Source organism: Balaenoptera acutorostrata, chromosome 16, assembly GCF_949987535.1.
Source record: "Balaenoptera acutorostrata chromosome 16, mBalAcu1.1, whole genome shotgun sequence".
Lineage (NCBI taxonomy): Eukaryota > Metazoa > Chordata > Mammalia > Artiodactyla > Balaenopteridae > Balaenoptera > Balaenoptera acutorostrata.
Window position 1 is genome coordinate 44,893,353 of NC_080079.1, and position 7,084 is coordinate 44,900,436.

General features: G+C 34.8%; 1 pseudogene; it reads left to right on the forward strand.

Moving 5' to 3' along the window:
* Window positions 1-6,126: 6,126 nt before the first annotated feature.
* Window positions 6,127-6,327, forward strand: LOC114238029 (U2 spliceosomal RNA; annotated as a pseudogene).
* The last annotated feature ends 757 nt before the right edge of the window (window positions 6,328-7,084 follow it).

Consider the following 7,084-nt stretch of genomic DNA (forward strand, 5'->3'; position numbering starts at 1 on the left):
GTATGGTGCTAGTTCCTAATCCCAGTAGTTGCTATGAAAATGAATAATCTTTGATGAAAAGCAAGTTGAATGTGTCACAATCGAGTGTGTGCACCGTCAGATTTTAATGGAAAAATGGAAAAGGAGTGTAGTTATCAAGGAACGTAATACAAAGACACTTTTCTCTCAAGTTTCCAATTTCACAGCGATATTTGTGAATATACTTATGTTTAGGAATGCTAAAATATTCAGTCATTTCTCTCAATTCTACAGTTCAAATTTACATTTACATCCCGCTTGATGGGAAATTTTAAAAAGCAGTCAAATGTATCATGCCTAAAGAAAGCCTATTTCCTTCATTTATAGAAACCTTTTCTCCAACCTAGACAGCTTCTTTTCAAAACCATTTTTGTGTATATGTTTGCATGTGTGTGTGTTTATCTGAATTCAAGTGCAGCATAAGTTTTGCTGCTCAGTTCTGTGCCAAATACAGATGCCAGAATTTCCCCAAACCAATAGTTACTGGGATTTCCCTCTACTGAATCTGTCAAAATAGTATCTCATGAGTTTTCAAATAGTTTGCACCTGTCTTTTGTTAAGTTTTGTTGTATGTTGATTCGAGAAACAAACAAAAATAGCCTAATGAGAAGGAACTGAGAAACCTGTAAAACTGGCCAAGCCAGACAAGGTAAAGAAACATTTTGCAGGAAAAAAAATTACTTAAGAATAATCTATAATTTACATATTTATAGCGCTAGAACTGGAAGAGAGTGTTCAGTAAATTTACCTTGTTATTCAGGGGTGTGTCACTTGGCTCATCAAAATGTACTGAGAAAGAGGTACATCCTGTTCTCCTTCTCTATAACACCTTACCCAAGGAAGTTTGTGATATTTTGGTCTAACCCAAATAATGCTTTAATTATTAAATCTAATGCAGTAAGGGAACAGGGCTGGCCAAGATTTTTGTATATCAAACACTTTGCACACATCTTGACTTCAGTAAGTGCTCAGTGTCTGTATAATATGACAAATAATGAAAGAGGCCAGTGCTGGAGAATTTCAAGGCTACAAATGTAGTCAAAAGAGAGATATTTGAGATATCAAATATGGTTTATAAACTCATTATTAAAATGGCTTTTTAAAAACCACTATATTCTGGCTTATTAAAAGCCAGTATACGCTGGCAACAGTGCTTTACCGACATTATCTCATTAATTGCTCCAAACTACCCCATGAACACATACTTTCATGGATGTTTCAGAGATATGAAAACAGAGTCGTAACACAGTTATGAATTTGTTGCCAGCACACATGCTGTAATCACAATGGCATGCTGAATCAGGATGGAAACAAAAGCTAAGTGAATAACAAGGTGGACTTAAAATTACAAAAAAAACTTGCCATCTCATTATTCAGTTATAGTTTGTGTAGATAACTGAGAAAATTGCCTGAGGTCTATTGTTAAAATTATTTAGATTTGGCTGAATTTCATTTGGAGTAGACTATAATCCTGGGATAATATATATGAAAACAATAAATAAATATTGAATATAGATTTTTATTTGCATTGGTTGAAATATAAATAAAATTATTTCCATTCAAAAATATTTTCAAGAAATCCAAATATAATAAGAGTAATAATATAGAGCATCATCTCTTAAAATAAGTATCAGAGGACATTTTACCACATAACTTAATATTTTCCTAGGACAATAATAGTTACTCAATAAATAATTATTACATGACTTAATGACAAGAAGTATTGTATTATACTTTTAGTTTTTTACATGGTTATCATGTTTGAGAGAAATATATCAATCTGTGGTATACTCACAGTCAGTGTAACATAGTGGTTAAGATCACTGGCTCTGTAAGGTTCAGATATGTTCCATATAAAGTTATAACCTAAAACTTCAGGACCCCAGGTTCTATAAAGTGAAGATAATAATAGTATTTATTACATGGCTGGTTTGAGAGAATTATGAGTTTCAACAGGTAAGGTTCTTAGAACAGAATCTGGCATTTAGTAAGTATTGAATAAGTATTAGCTATTATATAACTTGTGCCCCTGTTCAAGTAAAAGTAAGATACACTATGATGGAGTTCTATTCCATCATTCAATGCTAAACAGTAAAGATTTCAAATGGTTGAGGATTGATATATCCACAAAATACTTTCTCAATGAATAAGTGCTGATATCTTTTTTCTTTAGATTTTAAACTAATGAAGATGAAGAAGGATGAGGAGGAGGAAGAAGAGGAGCTATTACAGATTGGTCTTAGTAAGTAATTCCAGGAATTCAGAGTATAATCTATATTTTGTGTTCTTTTCTTTCCCCCATTTTATTAATGTGTTTCTTTTAATTCTTTGCTATTTTTTTGCACCAACTTCAAACCCTTTTAGGAATAAGGGAGGTATACTTCAAGTAATTATTTATTAAAATATGTTTGATAAATGATACCAAATATATAGATTATAATATCAATATGCTTATGCTTTTGATATTGTATATCAAAATATGCTTAATATATAATATCAACTATTTGAACAAATTTATCAGGCAGATTTGGAATATACCTGCCCTATATTCCCCATAGAGCATCTGAAAGGCTTTTAGCACATATCTTCATCTGATCCATTTAGTTTATGACAGCACTTTTTAACAATTAAAATATGCTCACTGATTTACCAAAACATCATAGGGAAGCCCTGCTAGTGAGTCAAACCAAATATTTTGTTATAGACATAGCTATATATTGACTATATATATGTTTATGAATGCATATATGTATGTACTTCATAGATCTGTTATAGTATATGTAAGTGACATTTTTAAAACTTTTCAGTTTTCCATGGATTTTAGTTAGTTGACCTCTCTTCACCTTGGAGATATTCAAGTTAACAATTGTTATTAATTGTTGTAATTGTTCAGTTAATAACTAGTTACAACTCCTTCAGCCATTACATTAGCCATGAAGTACAGATGCAAGTGAACCAGGGGTGGGGAGTGGAAAAAGCAGAAGTCAATACTTTACAATGAATGTGGGTACCAGTCGTACATGTCCATAAACACCAGAAAGTACCACAGCATCACATTTGCAGTTATGAGTATCCACATTTCCAATGCCTTCTTCCACTTTTATGTTCTCACTACACTCTATGTGATGCTGTCCTCACTACACTCTATGTGATGCTACTTCAAACATTTCTAACATAGGTCATGCTAAAATTGAAATAAAATCTCAAATCAAGTGGTTATTCAAACTTTTTTAAAATTTTCAGAAATGACAAAGGCCACCGCTCTTGCTTAGACAGACAGTTTTGATTTCAAGTTAATCACCTTGCAAAACTTCAATTTTGAGAAAATTTCATGTACTTATGGAATCATTCTATCTGTTGCTCTTTGATTGATAACATCAATATCTATTTTATCCAGTAGTCTAACTTTCCAAGCTATTTTTAGTGTCTACTATTCTAGATTTACTTGCAATCTTCTCAGTAACTGAGCAAAATGTTTCTATCATATCATGTGCAGGTTCAATTATTTTGCCTGAAGTCACTTCTATTCCCTTCTCATTTACTTTTCTCTCCCCCCCCCCACCTTTTTCATATTCCTCTGTACACGTTTTTGTTTTTTTGGTAACAATTTTGTATCAAATTTTTTCCCATTTTTGTTTTTTTCCTATTTTTTAAATTTACTGAGATATAATTGACATAATGTGTAAGTTTAAGATGTCGAGGGTGTTGATTTGATACATTTATATATTGCAATATGATTACCACCATAGCATTAGTTAACACCTGAATCATGTCACATAATTATCATTTCTTTTTTGTGTGAGAACATTTAAGGTCTACTCTATTAGCCACTTTACAATATATAACACAATATTGTTAACTATAATCACTATGTCGTGTTTTAGATTTGGAGACTCTATTCCTCTTCTAACAAGGTAAAAGCTTTGTAGATGCAGAGAGTAAAATGGTGGTTACCAGGGGCTGGGGGGTAGGAGAATTGGGTGATGTTGGTCAAAGGGTAAAAACTTTGTGCTTTTTGATTGGATAATTCAATAAATTTGTGTTTAGAGTGATTATTGCTATGTAAGGACTTATTAATGCCATTGTATTAATTGTTTTCTGGTTCTTTTGTAATTCCATTGCTGTTTTTCCCTCTCTTTATGCCTTTCTTTGTGAATTGATTTTTTGTGAGGGTATGCTCTGATTTCCTTCTCTTTATCTTTTGTGAATCTAATATAGGTTTTTGCTCTGTGGTCACCATGTGAGGCTTACATCTTACAGATCTAAAAAGTCTATTTCATGGTGATAGCAACTTAACTTTGATTAAATACAAAAAAATCTACCCTTTTACTCCTTCCCATTTACTTTTTTAATGTTACAATTTATCTCTTTTTATATTGTACGTTTTTTATACTATATATTATCAAATTAAAGTAGCTATCGTTATTTTTAATGCTGTTTTCCTTTAACCTTTATACTATAGTTCAGTGGTAACTTGCCATCATACTACAGAATGAGTTTTCTGAATTTGACTATACATTTAACTTTCCCAGTGTGTTCTATATTTTTGTATATTTTCACTTAACTAATTAGCTTCTTTTCATTTCACTTGAAGAAATCCTTTCATTTTTTATAAGGCAGACCTAGTGGAGACAAACTCCCTCAGCTTTTGTGTTTCAGGGAAAGTGTTTATTTTTCCTTCATACCTGAAGGATAATTTTGCCATGCAGAGTATTCTTGGTTGGCAATTTTTTTCTTTCAGAACTTTGAATATATAATCCCACTCTCTACTGGCCTGTAAGTGTCTGCTGAGAAACTTGCTGATAGCTTAATGAAGATTCTTTTGTAGGTTACAGTCTTTTTTCTTCTTGCTGCTTTTAGGTTTCTTTGTCTTTGATTTTTGACAATTTCATTATAGTGTGTCTTTCAGAAGATCTTTTTGTAATGAAATAATGGGGTAATTTGTTAGCTTCATGAACTAGAAGTCCAGTCTTCCCCCAAGTTTGGGAAATTCTCAGTCATTATTTCTTTAAATAATCTTTCTGCCTCCTTCTCTCTCTTCTCCTTATGGAACTCCAATGATCCTGATTTGGGCTCTTTCAATAGTATTCCATAGATCATGTAGACTTTCTTTGGTCTTTTTCATTCTTTTTTCTTTGTTTTCCTCTTACTGAGTTATTTCAAAGTTTGTATCCTTTAATTCACTGATTGTTTCTTCTCCTTGGTCTATTCTAATGTTGATGTTCTCTATTGCATTTTTCATTTCATTCACTGAATTTTCAATTTTAGAATTCCTGTTGTTTTTATTAAGATTCCTATCTCTTTGTTGAATTTCTCATTTTGTTTGTGTTTTGTTTTCCTGATTTCATTGAATTGTCTTACAGTGTTTTTTTGTAGCTCATAGTTTCCTCAAAATAGCTATTTTGAATTCTCTGTCAGGTAAACTGCAGGTCTCTGTGTACTTTAGGTTTGGTTACAGGATGATTATTGTGATCTTTTGTTGATACCATGTTTTCTTGATTCCTCACTTTTTTTTTTGGAGTTTGCATTGTTGATTTTGAACTTGAAGTAGCAGTCACCTCTCCAATCTTTATTAGCTGTCTTCACATGAGGGATACTTTTTTTTACTTTTTTTTTATACATCTTTATTGGAGTATAATTGCTTCACAATGCTATGTTAGTTTCTGTTGTACAACAAAGTGAATCAGCCATATGCATACATATATCCCCATATCCCCTCCCTCTTGAGCCTCCCACCCACCCTCCCTAGCCCACCCCTCTAGGTCATCACAAAGCACTGAGCTGATCTCCCTGTGCTATGCTGCTGCTTCCCACTAGGTATCTATTTTACATTTGGTAGTGTATATTTGTCAATGCTTCTCTCACTTTGCCCCAGCTTCCCCTTCCCACCCCGTGTCCTCAAGTCCATTCTCTACATCTGCGTCTTAATTCCTGCCCTGCCGCTAGGTTCATCAGTCCCTTTTTTTTAGATTCCATATATATGCGTTAGCATATGATATTTGTTTTTCTTTCTGACTTCACTCTGTGTGACAGACTCTAGGTCCATCCACCTCACTACAAATAACTCAATTTCGTTCCTTTTTATGGCTGAGTAATATTCCATTGTATATCACTTCTCAGCCTTTTGGCTAAGATCAAGTGTAGTATCTGTTCTTAATCAGTGAGGGATAGTTTTCACTGGTCTTGTTGCAATATTCTGAGACTTTCTCCGATCTTGTATGGATATACCTACTCCACACGTCTTGCTCCCTCTTGTGGCAGAATTCTTGTATGTCTTCTCTCAATCTTAAAACACACCAGGCTGGCAGCTGCTAACTTCTCTTTTGTTTTCCCAAAGGTGGTGGTACTACAGCTCAAGATTGTGGCTTCTCCCTTGCCCACAGACACTGGCCTGTTTTCTGCACATGCTCCCTCTCTATCCAAGCTCACTCTTGCCACCACCCTCAGGAACATGTACTAGGAGCCAGCTGCAGAGTTGAGGGAGGTGTGAGTTTGGAATTCAGGTCATTGTGGGTATTCAAAGGCCACTTGGGGGATCTTGGAGTGAGATTTTCCCTGCAGCTCATGGGTGGGCTGTCTGCTGGAGTCCAGGATACAGTCAGCTGAAACTGTGTCCCTTTAATGCCCTCAGATATTCCTATCTACCTCTTTCCTTAACTTCCCCTCCACTCCCCAATCTTGGAGTTCTTGATTAATACTCTGGCTGCTGTGAGTGAGAAATGGGTTTCTATAACAGCTTCTTTCACTGCTTGGGGAGCCAGATGCTCACTCACTGCTCTCCCTTTCCCCTGCAGAAGAGATGGTTTTTTGCTCCAAAGGAGTCCTGAAACTTCTTCTCTGGAAGCCTGGACTTCTACAAAGGCTCTCTCCTCTGTGCGTGTCCACATAAGTCAGTGTTTTTCAGGTGCTCCCATTCCATGGCTGAGCAGGCTGGAGCCAGTGCTCAGGCCCATGCTGGTTCCACAGCTTGTACTGAATGAAGTCTGTCTTCCTATTACCTGATGCATATGTGGGTGGAACCTCTCTGGGGTCCCTTGGTGTATGTTGCTGGATTCCACAACTCCCA